The following is a 16527-nucleotide window of genomic DNA, read 5'->3' on the forward strand; positions in this document are numbered from 1 at the left end:
TCCTCCAGTTCCTATGCATTGTGATTTTTTGCTTTTGGTGGAACTGGGGTTTGAACTCAGTGTTTCACGGTTGCTAGGCAGGTGATCTACTGCCCGAGTCACACCTTCAGTCCCAGGGAATCTTTATAATGGGGTTTTGCTATCCCATGTTTAGGAGTATGTAATTCTCCCACATGGAAGCTTTCTTGTTTTTTCCCTTTCCAGATATTTTGGAGAAGAATCTCTTCTCAATCCACTGCTTTTGCCTTCTCTCCCAGCTGTGCTTTCAGAGTGTTATTACAAGGAACAAAAAATGAACAACTCACTGGTGAGTCCTTTGCTTTTACCTCACTTTGTTTTATATTGAACTTATGAGGGCAGTGAATTAAAATTGAAAGTAGAAATAGTTAAACACAACTTCAGGGAAATGTTTATAATGAGATGAAGTTGGCTTGGTGATATAGGCAGGCTATAAATCAGCTGGGTGTAAATCTGTCTGTGGTTTTTCTGATGCCACGACAAGGCAGTGCTAGTTCTCATGGGACATGAAGATTTTCTGGTCCCAAGGTCTGAAATGCTGTCTGCAGTGGTCATAGAGATAATGTGCTGCAAAGTTTTTCACTACCAGCCTAGAGATAAATACTTTTGGCAGTCTTCAGTAGATACATTTACCTAGTGCTCAAGCTCAACTCACTGGATAAGGTTTTTCTGAAGTTGTTCAAGGAGTGTGGTCCCAAACAGATTTTGGAAAACTGTACTCAGGGTTAAAACCTGAAGGCTTGAGTCAATCACAGGTCCTTAAATAACTTCATAATTTTTTCTTAGTTCATGTGCACAAGTTGGATAGCAGATCATTCAAAGTTATATTTTTTTGGTAAATATTCCCAGTGCTCTGTGGACTTCAACCCACACATCGTACTGTTAGTTCATTTCTTCTAAAGCTCACCAATAACCTGAATTACAGTCAAATCCAGTGCTTCTCCAGTGACTATTGTCTATTGCCTAGTCTTTACCTTGCTTGAGTCTTTTCCCATATTTCAAATGATTTTCTAGAAATTCTTCTGTGTTAGTTTCTACTGTGGCCTTAGTGATTTTTTCTCTCTCTCCCTGCCAAATCCTACTTTCTTCACCATAGCATAAATTATCTGTGTGTCTTATCCTGTTTCATATTCATCCCTCTCTTCAGTTCTTGACAGATTCAGCTTACTGTGAGTTGACATTCCAACCTATTTCTCTCCAGCTTGGACCTCTTCCCCAGCCTTTAGCTCCTAGGTTCAGTTCACTGTAAAGACTTCATTGTAGCTGTTCCAAAAGGCCTTACAGCTCAACAAATCCAAAATGAAAACTTCATCCTCCTCTATTTCTTTATGTAATGTATTACTGCTATTTAGTTAGTGACCCAAACCATAAACTCTTGAGTTTTTCCTAGATGCCTCCCTCTCTCAGGTCTAATCTCATCTGACGTAAAGTCTTGATACTCCTGTTTGTTCTTTTCATTTTGCTCTTAATGTCTGTATATAGTGCCAATATAGGGGAAGAGGCTGTTAGTGCTCATGAACCAGCCTCTGAAAGGTATACTTGCTGGGTGATGAGGTTCAATCCAGGTGAACTGTGCTTCTAGTTAACATATGCAGTGACATGACATCCTTAGCAATCCACAAACAGAAGGAATTAGTTGGAATATGTTTGAACAAGGGTTAATGAATGTATGCATGAAGAATACAACTAAGAAGCACTGGTATTTTAATTTGTGCTTTTGCTTGTATAAATTTATGTCAGTGATTATATCTGTAGTTTTTATTGGTATAGCATGGTATGTTTTTAAACTCTTTTAACAACTATATTTGATTCTCCTGTTTCAAGGTAAGCAGTTAAAAATGAGTAAGAAAAAAATGTATGTGTGCATAAGTCAACACCATGTTTGTGGACTAGAACTGTAATAGTTAATAAACAACAAAAAGTGGCAACCTAACTAACTGAAAAATTTGAACTCAGAATTATAATTTGAGACCTAACATAAAATGTGGACTATGCTTCATTCATTTATTTTGAACCTAACACTTAATGTAAACCTAAACTCTCTTTTGTTTGCTTGTATTCTCTAATGATTTTTTTTGATGTTCCTATATCTGCTACATACTAAATCTCACAAAAACTTACTGATGGCTCATGCTTGTAACCCTAGGTGCCTGGGAGGCCGAAAGAGGGAGGATTGCTGTTCTAAACCAACCTGGGCAAAAAGCTCATGACACACCCCCCCTCATCTCAACAATGAAAGCTGGGCACGGTGGCACATGCCTGTGATCCCAGCTATGCAGGAAGTGTAAATAGGAAGATCACTGTCCAGGCTGGCCTGGGCATAAACACAAGGTCCTATTTTAAAAAAACAGCTAAAGTGAAAAGGATTGGGAATGTGGCTCAAGTGGTAGAGCACCTGCCTAGCAAGTATAAGGCCCTGAGTTCAAACCCCAGTACTGCCAAAACCAAACCAAAGCAAAACTATAACTGGCTTAAAATATGAATTTACTCTTATTATATACCAGTAAACTGGAGATGCTATCTATGGGTTGTCTGCTTCTAGATGTCTCTAGTCTGCTTCAGGGCAGTGTGGTCTGCCACATGAGATTCTGATCTCTGTTGGAAGGACACGAGTAGCTAAGGACATTGAGTGTGCATCTAGTCTTCTCTTTTGGCCAGCTTGCACTTCTCATGGTCTAGAATTCTCAGGGCACTCAAGTTGTCTGTCTTCTTTTGAGCAAGGTTCAAGAGGTCCAGGCAGATCCCCAAAGCATTTCTCATTCCACATTGTTTTAGTGAAGCACATTACTCAGAAAAGCCCCAGTTCAAGGAGAGAGTGATTACAGTCCACCTCTTAATCAGAGGAATAGTAAGAATCTGCAGTAGTCTTTAATAAACTATCAATTGCCTCTGGCCACAGAGATTTCCATCAGTTCCACGTGGAAAATATATTTTGGCCTTCCCAAGAGCCTCAGAAACCTTTTCCTATTATGACACTGACTGAAAGCCCAACAAAATCCGAGCCTGGTTTTAGCCATCTGCACCTCCACACATACCAGCCCGCCGTGAGGAGACTGGCATAAACATGGTGGACATTTTCCTTCCAGTGGGTTCCTCCAGGGAGGCAATCTGGAGGCAGTGGTCTGCAAAGTCAGTGGTGTCTATTTGGCACCTGCTCCAGTTCACATCTGCTTCCTGGGAACACTGTGAAAGTTGCTCTGTGCCCCTTCATTCTGCTCTCTGGCCTCTCACCAATATTCATTTTCCTTCAGTGCCTGGGTTGATCATTGACCAACTTTCTCTGCCTGTTCATTCCTTATAGTAAGTTAGATATCCAATGGCCTCCTTGTCAGATTTTTATGACTGGCCTTTTGAGACAATAAATGATTCAGTGTAATCATTTCTTTAACAAACATGGGCTTCCCATGTACCCACGTCCATTATACACAGCTCCCTCCACACACCCTTTGTTACACAACCTTTTTTCTGTGACCTCCTCTGCTTTCCAAAGCTGCTGTGAGACAATAGTCTTAGAAGTCCTATTTATTGATTTTTGTCTGTTGGTAATGTGTCCTACAAGTTTGTTGAATTTCATTATTAATTTTAAAACTTTAGACAGGTCTTGCTATGTAGCCCAAGCCTTGAATTCATGCCTTCTGCCTCAGATTCCTGAGTGCTGAAATTACAAGTAAATACTGCTGTACTTAGCTTGATTATTAGGGTTTTCTTTTTCTTTTTCCTTTCATTCTTCCCTACCTCTCCCTCCCCTCTTTTTTTTTTTTTTTTATCACTGGGCTGAATGTAGAGCTGTACACTGGTATGCAAGTGCTTTACACTTGAGCTCTACCAGCCCTTGATTATTAATTCTCATTTTTTTAGGTGGCATCTTTAGAGTTCTAAAAAAAATCCTCTCATCTGTGAAAAGAAATTATTTTACATCCTCCCTTCCAGTTTTTATGCTTTTTCTTTCACTTCCTTGCTGAAAGGTACTGCCGAATTAAGACCACGTCACATGTGGAAAGGAAAGATTTATTAGAAATCCAGACCGTGGGCTGCCCCCCGAGATCAGGGAGCAGCAACTTGGGTGAATTGGGTAGTGGGCTTTATAGGAGAGGCCAAGCCATGGGGGAGGGAGAGAGTCTCTGGTCTCTGATTATCTGTGATCACCAGATGGAACAGGTCGACATGCCTGGCTAGTTGAGTAACTGGAAGTTCCTGAGGTGTTTTGCAAGCTGAGAAACAATCAGGCAGGGAGAAACTAGCAGTCATAAATCAGGGGGCCTGGTTTTAAGGTGTAGTCTCAGGTCCTTCTGCCCACCCCAAGAATGCCAGGGACCTAACATTCCAGCCTTTTGTTGGTATTATGGGCACAGATTGATCTAGCTGCTTCATGCTGAGTGGGGGCATCGCTTAAGGGGGTTTGGCTGGAATTTGGAAATTTGTGAGATCCCCAGGAACGGAGGCTGATGGTTTGTCCCAGGTTTCATTTGCAGACAGCCAGTTGTTGGGAGAAGGTTGTAGTAGCATCTGGTGGGAAGTCTGTCTGCTGAGTTCCCTGAATGATCCTGGAGGCATCTAGGGTTAAAGAGCATTTTCCTGGTTTAAGGGTTTGTATTTCCATAGCATCATTTAGATTTAGGCCCACTGCCCCCACCAGTGTTTTAAATTCACCTATGGCAGAAAATGATCTGTCCCTGTGTCCAATCAGATGGCTTGAGCGCAGTGAAATTTACAGGGTTACAGGTGACTTGGCTGTAGTTAGGGGTAATAGTGCCTTTTTGAAGGAGGGCTAAGGGTGTAGCCCTGTGCCATGTGGCCCATGAAACACAACTCCAATAAGGGCAAAAATGATAACCCTCATTATTACACAGGAGTTGTCTCCCCGGCACATATATTTTTATTTTGATATATAAGTCCTTTTCCAACCCAGGCCTCCACAGCCACAGCCTGTACCTCCACATAGTTTGTCTATAGCCACACAGGCATCAAACAATAATAACACTGGTTTTTCAGGATCAAACACCTGGGTTCGAGTAACAATGTTCCCAGCGAGGTGACCACTCCTGAGTTCTAACCACTGCTCCACAGGGTGATAAGTGGGGTTGAAGCAGGTAAATTGATTATCATGGGAGCACACTTGATAAATGGTGTGATTGTGAGTGCATGACCTGATAACAGAGCCTGCACAGGAATAGTAAGTGTGGAACAGTAAAGTCTTAGTAACAATACTTCCTGCCCTTGCAATGCGCATGCATAGGTCACAGGAGGAGGATTTCTGGGTTGCGAAGGTAAAGCAGATCGAGAGCTTATGCAGGAGTGGAAGAAGGAGAGAGTTTGCAGGGGAGGCATAGCCACCTGGGGCCCAGCAGTATGCAAGAGTACTCATCCTTTCTTGTAGTGGAAGAGCCTGAAGTTGGTGGGCAACATTTTATCCTAGAAAGGTGCTGACACTGGGGGGGCCCATTGAGCTTGATAGCGGTGGGCATTGTGAGGATGACCAGATGAGGGCTGGTCCACTGAGGTCTCAATGGAGAGGGTTGAAGATCCTTTAGGAGAGCAAGATCCTCTGGTTTTAATAGAAATTGTTATGGGGTGGGACAGGATCTGGTCTGCATGCTCTCTGAGAAGTTCCCAGAGGAGGTTAAGATAAAGTAGGTAGTCAGCCAGAGGAGCAGAGTCTGTTGGAGGCAAGTTTTCTAAGAGAAATGGGTGGCCATAAATTATTTAAAAGGGGCTCAAGAAGGAAGGGCTTTATGGAGCCTGTCCCTTTAAGACCACACCTAGGTAGGTGACCTGTGGGAGACATAGTTGAAACTTCTCTTTAGAGACCTTGTATCCCAGGAGGCCAGAAAGTTTTAAAAAGGACTCAGTTGCCCTGCAGATGAGGGACACTCTGGCTCTGCACTGAAGAAGGGTGGCCTCTGGGTAGTGCCAATCTAATAAGTCTTTGATTAGGGTTTGTCCACAAAGATGAGGGCTGTCTTTAAATCCTTGTGGCAAAACTGACCAGGTTAGTTGCTATGTAGCGTTTGTGGGACCTTTAAAGGCAAATAGAGGCTGACTGTCAGAATGCAGGTTAAATGTAGCACTTTTGGATAAAAGAGAGCTTTAGCTCATTATTTTATACAAACTGACACTTTTTTGTATCATATTTAGATAAAGTATAGACACAGAACACAGTTACAAGATAGTCATTTAAGACACATGAGCAAATATGTAAATGACTCTGATTTAGTAGTACTTAAAGCTTGACGGGTTAACAGAAAACACATGTCCTATAACATTTTTTTTGTAGATGTTACTCAGAGCAGAATAATATTAAGATAGCCTTATTATTTTATGGACATAGAGAATTAGATTTTAGTTTGACTTGACCTTAAAAATCTTTTAGGCAACTCTTAGATTATAGTTAACTTTAACTTTATCACACACTGAAGTTTTTATTATACACTTTTAAAACTTACTCAGACCTTCATACAACATACTAAACCCTTTGGTGGTTTGTCCTTATCCTTCCTATTTGAAACAATCTTTAGGACAAACCCTTCTTTACAAAATCCTTTCTCAGGGTTGGGGATTTAGCTCAGTGGAAGAGCGCTTGCCTGGCAAGTGTAAGGCCCTGAGTTTGGTCCCCAGCACCGGAAAAAAAGGAAAAAAAAAAAACCAAAATCCTTTCTCATCCAAAAAACCATTCCTTTTTCCTTCAACTTCTCAAAAATACATTCAATACCTCTCTATATCCTTTCCAGTTATTTACTTTGTAATTTGTATTTTAAAATTAACTTTCGTAAGAATTTTAATTTGAATAACACTGCCTTTTCTTTTTTGGCTGATGGAGGCGACCGTCTACCCCCACCACGGAGATCTGTGAAGGATAAAGCTTACCTGAGAAGTCAGGTAGCACCAAGTAGGTGATTGAGGCCCACCTGCTACTTGGATGGCTACCCTGGGCTCCTCTGAGGTGATCTTGAAGGAGGCCAAGGTTCCAGGCCTGCATCAGTCTTCTGCCGCCAGGCCCAAGAGGTCTGTGAGGCCTTCACTCTGTTGAGAGTGGGAATGGGAGACTGATCTACCTTGCAGAGACAAAGAGGGGCAGTCGTCCTTCCAGTGTCCATTCTGGCCACATCGTGGACAGGGTCCTGGCAGCAGGGGAGGTGAAGGGCAGTGTTTTGCCCAGTGTCTTGTCTGGTTGAACTTGAAGCAGGCCCTGGAGGCCTGTGTTGTTGTCCCGCCCGTCTCAAAGTTGGGGGAGGTGGCCTCAGGGCAGCCATCAAGAGCTGGGCCTTTCACTGGTTTTAAGCCTCATCTCAGTTATTATTTTAAATGCCATTTTCACAAGATCTCCCTGGGGGGTTTGAGGGCCACCCTCTGCCTGTTTAAGTTTTCTTTGAATATTAGGGAAGGATTGGGAAATAAAATGAGAGTTGAGAATAATTGGGTTAGGTATTTAAATTCTTTAATATAGGAGACTGAGTCATTAGAGAAGGAGCCAAGCCTCTTTTTAATTTGGGAGAGTTCAGTCATGGAAAAAGGCACATGGGCTCTGATAATGTCATCAACTCCTGCCACCTCCCAGAGTGGTACAGGTGGGCTGAGTGTGCTTGGAAGGAGGTGTGGGAGTGGGTATGGGACGCAGGTGGGGAGGAGAAGGTTGAGGGTGTAGCAGGGGCTGAGGGTAAGGCTGGCAATGTTGGTTCCTGAGGAGCTGATGGCTCAGGGTCAATAGAGACTACTGTAGAAGGAGAATAGGGTGGCTGCTATTTGGGAGAGCCAGCAGGGGTGGAAGAAGGGGGGTCTGAGTCACGGGAGGATAAGGTGGGAGAAGAGATTGATGTAGAGGACTGGCAAGAGGAGTTGGGAGGTAGGCAGACAGAGCCCATGAGGTCACAAGTATGAGAGTCCAATGGGAGGGAGAGACACAGACTTTGAGAGGGGTTTGTTGTTGGCAAGGAGGATTTGAACAGCATTACAAGATTGGAGCAGGGAGGGTTGAGAGCAGAGAGAAAGGAAAGCTTGGACAAATGGAATTTCAAATCATTTGCCATTGTGATGGCAGAAATTGTCAAGATCTAGAAGAGCATGAAAATCAGAAGTACCGTTTTCAGGCCATTATGAATGATTATCTAGCTTGTACAGAGGCCAAACGGTATTGCAATAATTAATCAGTCACTTAGGTTGTATATCATCTTGGAGACCAAGGGGGAGGGTGCGGAGAAGGCATCCCAGTGGACGCGTCTAATGTAGAGTAGGAGTTCTCCATAACTTAGAAGGAGAGAGAGAGAGAGAGAGAGAGAGAGAGAGAGAGAGAGAGAGAGAGAGAGACAGACAGACAGAGAGAGGGAGAGCGAGAGAGAGAGCAAGGCAGGTGCCTTGGTGAGTTTACTCTTCAGGCCAATATAGATCTAGGTCAAGATCTAGCCTCCCTTATGTGACTCAGGCAAGGAGAGCAGAATCGTCCGGTTGCCGTTTGGTTATAGTAAGCTGGAGGGGCTGTTGAGCTCTCATCCTAGGCAGAGGTAAGGAAAACAGAGAGGGAGAGCAAGAGAGAGAGAGAAAGAGAGTGTGAGTGTCACCTGAACGGGTTCCCAAGAGCGGGCATCCCCAGCCTGGGTTGCTGTCCAATGGAAAATGTCCCAACTGGTTAGCCAGGCGTCCCTGTGCTAAGTGGTGGGTACCAGGTATGCTTCTCGGGCGGAGAGAAGCATACCTGGAGTAGTGGACTTCTGGACCAGGCAGAGCAGGTAGCCCCGGCAGGAGGGTGACACCAAGTCTGAGGAGTAGGTCAGGTGGAGGGCAGGACACAAAGGCCAAGGGAGCAGCCCCAGGCCGGAGTGTCCTGATAACCTCTCCCAGGTTTCGGCACCAGATGTAAGGTACGGCCGAATTAAGACCATGCCACATGTGGAAAATAAAGATTTATTAGAAATCCAGACTGCGGGCTGCCCCCTGAGATCAGGGAGCAGCGACTTGGGTGAATTGGGTAGTGAGCTTTATAGGAGGGGCCAAGCCATGGGGAGGGAGAAAGTCTCTGGTCTCTGATTATCTGTGATCACCAGATGGAACAGGTCGACATGCCTGGCTAGTTGAGTAACTGGAAGTTCCTGAGTTGTTTTGCAAGAGAAACAATCAGGCAGGGAGAAACAAGCAGTCATAAATCAGGGGGTCTGGTTTTAAGGTATAGCCTCGGGTCCTTCCACCCCCCCCCCCAAGAATGTGTTAGGGACCTAACACTTGCTAGTTGCTCTAGGTAGGAATTTTAGCATCATGGTGAATAGAAGTGGTAAGAGGAGACACCCTTCTCCTGATCCTAAAGGCACAGTTTTTAGTCTTTTGCCACTGTGGATGATGTAATTTGTTGACTTTTCATGTAGAGCCTTTATTTATTTATTTTTTTCCTTTCTCCTTTTATTTTATCATTTTTACATTTGCTTACATGTGTATACATTGCTTGTGACACCTCCCTTCCCCCACCCCCAACCCCCAACCCCCTGCATCCAGGCAGAACCTGTTCCACATGTAGGGCCTTTATTATGCTGAGTTTTTCCCCACATCTTATCCTGGTAGAGTGTGTTCATTATGACATCGTCATCTAGCTTTGGTATCAGAATAATGCTGACCTGAAGGAATGAATTTGGACTTCCCTTCTGTTCTAGTTTTTGGAAAAGTTTGAAGAAATTGACGTGAAGTTTTCTCAAAATGTTTGGTGGAATTCTCCAGTAAAGTCTTCTGGACCTGTGATTTTCTTTGTTGGGAGGTTTTTGAATACTGCTTTAGCCTCCTTCCTAGTTACAAACCTGTACAAATTTTTCACTTCATGATTCAGTAGTGTAGTTTGTGTGTTTAAGAAATTTATCAATTTCTTTTAGCTTATGTATTTTTGATCTCACAATTACTCATATTCTTTCGTAGTCCTATTTATTCCTGTGGTATTGTAATATCACCTCTTTCACTTGTGATTTTAGTATTTGAGACCTCTCTCCCCCTCTGTCTCCCATTCTCCCTCCCTCAGTCCCTCTCCTCCTCTCTGTCTCTCTTTGCCTCATCTTCCTTGTCTCTCTCTTTCTTTGCATCTTTGTGTGTTTCTCTCATTAATCTATGTGTGAGTTTGTCAAAAACCAACTCTTAGGGTTTACCCCTGCCTATTATTCTTATTCTTATTCTTATTCTTGATTTCATTTGTGTCTGCTCTAGTCTTTCCTCCCTTCTTAGTTTGCCACCATTCTCTTTCTAGTTAGTCAAGGTATAAAGTGAGGGTTTTGATTCCAAATCTTTCTTCTCATGTTTTAATAGCATCCATATACTGAATCAGAAACTTGGTTTTTTAAATTTTATTTTATCATTTTTACATTTACTTACATTTGAATACATTATTTGGGCCACCCCCACCTCTCCAATCAGAAACTTATAATGATACCATTTCCCATAAGATATAACCTCTTGCTGGGTACCAGTGACTCAGGCCTGTAATCCTAGCTACTTGGGAAGCTGAGGTCAAGAAGATTATGGTTTGAGACCTGGCTGGGCAAATAATGTGCAAGACTCCATGTCTAAAATAACCAGAGCAAAATGGACTGGAGGTCCGACTCAAGTGGTAGAGCGCCTACTTGGCAAGTGTGAAATCCTGAGTTTAAACCCCAGATACACAAAAAGGTATAGATGTTACCTCTTAATAGATATTTAAGTACACAGTGCCATATTTTGATCTGTGTGCATTATTCTGTCCATTAGATATCTAGGACTGATTCATATTGCATAATAAAACTGTACCATTTGACGAAGACCTCCTCAATTCTCCATACATCATGCCCATAGTAACCACCATTTTATCTTATGATAGAATATAATTTTTTTTGTTTTATTATTCATATGTGCATACACGGCTTGGGTCATTTCTCCCCCCTGCCCCCACCCCCTCCCTTACCACCCATCCCGCTATTTGAGTACTTAAAGTTACTGATATAAATGTTGTCTTTTATTCCATTTGTGCTGCTACAACAAAGAAACCTGACAGTGAGTTCTTTATAGAGGACAGAAATCTCACAGTTCTAGAGGATGGGAAGTCCAAGATCAAGGTGTTGTTATCTGTTATCTGTTCAGGATCTTCCTGTTACATCCTTATGTGGTGGAAGGTAGGAAGACCAGAAGAGATTAAAGCCTTTTTTTTTTTTTTTAATCAGGGGCCTAATCCTAATGATATAGTAATTAAGTTTCAGTATATGAAATTTGGGGAACACACACATTAAGACAGTAGCATGTGGGTTCATGTAGTACTTATGTCATATCTTGCTTATTTCACTTAGCATAATGTACTCCAGGTACATGCCTGTTGTCACAAGTGGTGGGATTTCCTTTATAGGGTTGTTACATGTATAGACAACATTTTCTTCCTCTCTTCATTATTATTATTGTTCTACAAAACAGAAGGGTTTTTTTTTTTTTTGGTGTGACTAGTGTTTGAATTCAAGGCTTTGCACTTGCAAAGCAGGCCCTTTGCTGCTTCAGACATGCCTCCAGTCCATTTTGCTCTGGTTATTTTGGAAATGGGGTCTCAAGAACTATTTGCCCAGGCTGGCCTTGAACTGCAATCCTTCCGATCTCAGCCTGGTGTGAACCACCAGCTCCTAGCTAAAATAGAAAGTATTTTTAACATTTTTTTGTTATCATCATCACCATTATTACTATTAGTTAATAAATAATTATTTAATTCAAGTTTGTAGATGTTGGCTACTATTTATTTATTTACTATTTTATGAAAAAGCTTTTTTATTCCAATTCAAAATGATTAGCCCGACACTGGTGGCTCACACCTGTAATCCTAGCTACTCAGGAGGCAGAGATCAGGAGGATCTAGGTTTGAAGCCAGCCTGGGCAAACAATTTGTGGCCCCTATCTCAAAAATACCTAACACACACAAAAAAATGGGCTGGTGAGTGGCTCAAGGTGTAGGCCCTGAGTTCAAGCCCCAGTACCCCCCCCCCACAAAATGATTGATCAATTTCATTAATCATTAGGCTGCTCAATATTCCCTATTTTGGGGTCATTTCTTTCTTCTTTTTTGGTGGTACTGAAGCTTGAATTCAGGGCTTAACACTTGCTAGGCAGCACTCTACAGCTGGAGTCAAGCCTCCAGTCTTTAATTTTTGTTCATTTCCATCACACTCAAGTTTTAGTAAATCTGTCCTGTGTTCCCAGCATCACAGCACCCATGGCCCTAGGACATGGCCGTTCCAGGAAAGAGAAATGATCTAATCCTACCTATTCTTAATTTCATCTAACAAGTTTAAATTTTCTTCTTACAAAGAATCAAACAAAGGTTTCATACTTCTGTTGATTTGGAAGCAAGAACAGGCTCCCACAATAATAGTCTGTTCATCATATAGTATAACTGCTAAGGGAAAAATAGGAAAATCCATTATTTCTTATTAGAACACTATTTTTCTTGAGGTTTTTTTTCAGACCCTGAGTTTCTTTTAAATCTACAGTGACCCAATGACAAGATCCACACTTACTGGAACTGTTTTTCTTGTTTGAGTTTTCTTTCAGATCCTGAATTCCTTCTAAATCTATCATGGCCCAAGCACAGGATTGGAAACATTACATCTGAGGCCATTCTCTGATGAGAATTTTTCAGATTTTCCCCAGTTCTGACTGGGGAAAGTTACCTGAGTCCCAGCCTATTTAGCTTAACACATTACCTATCACCTAGAAAAATAAATCAGCATCCAAGTATCCATCTTGGGTCAAAGGAAAAGAGTTATTTATGCTCCTATTAAAAAATGGAACTATATAATGTAAAATGCCAAAAAGTCAGATGATACTACATAACATGTTTTTGCTTTTTTTTCTTAGGAGAATGGACTTAAATGGAAAGTTGTCTCATTTTTCTCCTCTATTCCTCTTTGTCCAAAGTTGAAGGCAAATTATATTATAGGGTCCATTACTACTACTACTACTACTATTACTACTACTACTTCTCCTCCTCCTTTTTTTTTTGCAGTACTGGGGTTTGAACTCAGGTCTTTGAGCTTGCCACGCAGGTGCTCTACCCTTTGAGTTACTCCATCAGCCTTTTTTTCTGTTAGGTATTTTCGAGATAGAGTTTTGGAATTATTTGCCGGGATTGGTGGCTTCTGCATGCTAGACAAGTGCTCTCCCACTGAGCTACACCCCTGGCTCCTGTCTTTTACTTTTGATGATTTCACAGGCTACAGAACTCTATGTTGGGTGTGTGTGTGTGTGTGTGTGTGTGTTTCCTTTGAACACTTAGGTATTTCATTTTACTGTCTTCTTGGTTGAAGCTTTTAGACTGTAAATGTCACAAATATTCTGTTTATGTTTTTCTCCCTTGGGTGACACAGGATGGTTAGAGTAGGCTAGAATTGAGTATTTCCTTTCTCCCATGTACGCTAGAGCTGGCTGGAGTTGGGTTCTTCTTTTACTATGGTCATTTAGGCTCTGGTAATACTTCCACAGATCAGTAGTTTCTCCTGGGGGCAGGCCTTGTTAAGGACTGAGTGCTGTGGCATATTTCAAAATGGTCTCCCACAGGGAGATGCAGGAGGGAGGTTTTCTCCAGTAGTTACTTTAGAAGCCTGATTGAACTCCTGGAAGGAAACTTTACAATGTTGTAGGGTTGGATCCCCTTGGAACTTTTACTTTTAAGAGTGTCTATACTGAGTCTCCAGGATTTCATCAATTACAGTTCAGTTATGACTGGTTCCATGACCATTTTCACTAGTGAGTCTCTGTTCCTGTAAGCCATAATGGCTTGTGTTGGACTGTCTGCCTCTCTAATTTTAGAGGCAGCAGTTTGTCCCGTGTCCTCTCCACTTTCACATGCTAGAAAAATTTTTTTCAGTCTCTTTACCTTTGTATTTGTCATGGTGGAGTTATTTCTCTCAAGTTCACTCAGAAATAAAAACTTAAAATGTATTTCTAAAAGTACCTTCTCCATGTCTATTTATATAATGAGAGGATGTTTTTCCATGGAATCATGAATGTGGAGAATTATATTAGTAGACTTCTTAATATTGAGCTTTTCTTTATGGAATATACTTAGAATGTGTGTCTTCATCATCACAGTCGGTTTCTCTTTCTTTAAGTGTGTTTATTTTACTTGTTCACTTTTTTCCCATTAGTCTCTTAGAGTCACTCACTATGATAGCTTCAGGAACCATTAAAATTGTGACTCTTTCTTAATCTCCAGCTGACATCTCTCCTCTGAATTCCAGAGTGTTGGAGTTGGATATCCCACATATGAGCACTTAGCCTTTTCCAGTCTGATGTGTCCAAATCTGTGTCATTACTGTCCCATCATATTCTTCCACCGTCCAGATTTCACACCACAGCCCCTTCCTAAGTAGCTGCAATCATATAGCTTACCCTATGCCCTCTGCTCAGCAAGCAAATACCATATTCTGTTCTTGTTCTTAATTTTTATTGCTGTTTTTTAGAATTACTTCTCTGGTATATATTTTTACTGCTCTTTGACCTTTTAAAGGGGAGAGTCTATCACACTGTTTTCTTCCCCCTATGACTGTTGGTTAAGCCCATTTCTATTTTCCTTCTAGAGTTGTCTGTTAAATGAAAATGTGGTCATGTAACTTACATGTTCTTATAGGAAGTCATAATTTACAGAAAATGTTTAGAAGTGACAGTGTTCACCCTGTGGCACACACAAATAATCTGTTGGCACATTGGAAGGACATTTGTGGATGTGTGTTTATTTGTTTTTAATGTATAAATGATTAAATATCATAGACACATACTTTGTTTTTGTTTGGAATCAGGTCAAATATTTAAATACAGACTCACTGGAAAGTGAGTTCCTTCAATATTTTAATTTCTTGTACAGCCCAGTATCCTTCTTCTGGACAGGGTGATTGTGTAATGTGTTGTCTTTGTGGCTTTGCAGCTAGACTATTGTCTAACACATGGTTCAGATGAAATAACTAAACATCTTTGGTGTGTCAGTTAAATGCAACCTCATAGAACTATGTTTTCTCCTTTATCATCCCCATCTCTGTTGACCTTATGTATATTGGTTTGCCTAACACATGGTAACAGATGTGTATTTATACTTATGTCTTCATCTCAGATAATAAGATCCTTGCAGTAACAGAATTTTATTACAGTTCATTTTCCTACCAATAAAATGGTTCTAAATGTATAAAATAAATAATTGTAATAGAATTTATAAAAATAAACTATTTCTATGTCATGGTGCTTCTGTGATGTTTTCCTTCTCCTACCATTTAGAGTTGAACACAAGCTCTATCTTATGTAAAATACATATAAGATGCAGAAGGGTAAACTCCCATATTCTTGTTCTGGTGACCCAGGGGTTAATGAGTTGAGAAATATGCCATTCCAGGGGTTGATCTCATTTTAGGACCTGAGTATGGACTTCACCTGGGACAAGTGGCAGGACCTGTATAATGCTTAGAGGACCCTGTACAGGGATGTCCTCTGAGAGCTCTACAGCAGCCTGATAGTCATTAGGTAAGCAGTAACTCCCAGGAGCAGCAATTTCTTTCTCTGCTTTTGTAAATATAGGAACTATGGATAAAGTTTAATGTTATTTAAGTGTTTTTCATCCCAGTCTCCACTGACCTTGGGTATATTAGTTCACTTCACATGTTAGATGTGAGAGTAGGTGTGGGAATCCTGTCCATGAAGAATGTGTCATGCCTTCTGATGAAATGTTCTCCTGTCTGGAAGTGAGGAGGTGGGAAAGGGGGCAGGGGAGGCAGAGAGATGGTCCAAACAATGCATGCACATATGAATAAATGAATAAATAAACCAATAAATAAAAAAAAGAAAGGTTCTCCCAGCCCCTTCATTGCACAGTTGCTGAAGCCAAGCTGTTTTTCATCAAAGAACCTGAAGTAGCAGTTTTGCAAAATACTACATTATTTTCCATTTACAGGACACTGCATTCCCAGACCTGAGGTGATCTTCAGGCTGCAGCAAGGAGCAGAGCCATGAACTGTAGAAGAACCCCTGTGCCAGCCCCAGCCAGGTTAGTCAGTGTGTAGTGTGCAAGAAGGATGGGAAGGGCAAAGCCCCTCAGACAGTGGTAGTGTTGAGCTATTTCACCACTTTTTCTCTGGCTGCAGAAATGAGGGCAGCTCTGCTGTGTGAAATGTAGATACAAGATAGCCTATAGAAAGAGCTCTTACATATAAATCCTTGCCCCCCCCTTTTCTTTGCTGAGTAATTTTTACATTTATCCTAATTCTAGTTCCTACTTTCCAACTTCTTTGTTGTTCACTTTTTAAATATTCTCAGTCGTCCTCTCTTTCATCATTCCAATGGAGTGTTTTTTCCCTCAGACATTCATTTATTTTTTTAGGACATCTGTTTAAGCAGTGGGTATTTGATCAGAAACAAGGGAAACCACACAGGAATAAGGCCTGAGGGGTTCAGTATGTGTCAGGACACACTTCTGTGGTGGGTCTGATGAGGTGCAGGCTGCAGAGACACCTGATGCCTGTAATGTAACTTAGAAATGCCTTAGATAGCCTCAGC

General features: G+C 41.5%; 1 long non-coding RNA gene across 1 annotated transcript; it reads right to left on the reverse strand.

The window, feature by feature from the left end:
• Positions 1-4017: 4017 nt before the first annotated feature.
• LOC141415562 (uncharacterized) lies at positions 4018-8946 on the reverse strand. The gene is made up of 3 exons (XR_012440547.1): positions 8705-8946; positions 6883-7038; positions 4018-4572 (listed from the first exon to the last, which is right to left on the reverse strand). It is a non-coding gene; the product is annotated as an uncharacterized lncRNA (long non-coding RNA).
• Positions 8947-16527: the final 7581 nt, after the last annotated feature.

This window comes from Castor canadensis, chromosome 13, assembly GCF_047511655.1.
Source record: "Castor canadensis chromosome 13, mCasCan1.hap1v2, whole genome shotgun sequence".
NCBI classification, from domain to species: domain Eukaryota; kingdom Metazoa; phylum Chordata; class Mammalia; order Rodentia; family Castoridae; genus Castor; species Castor canadensis.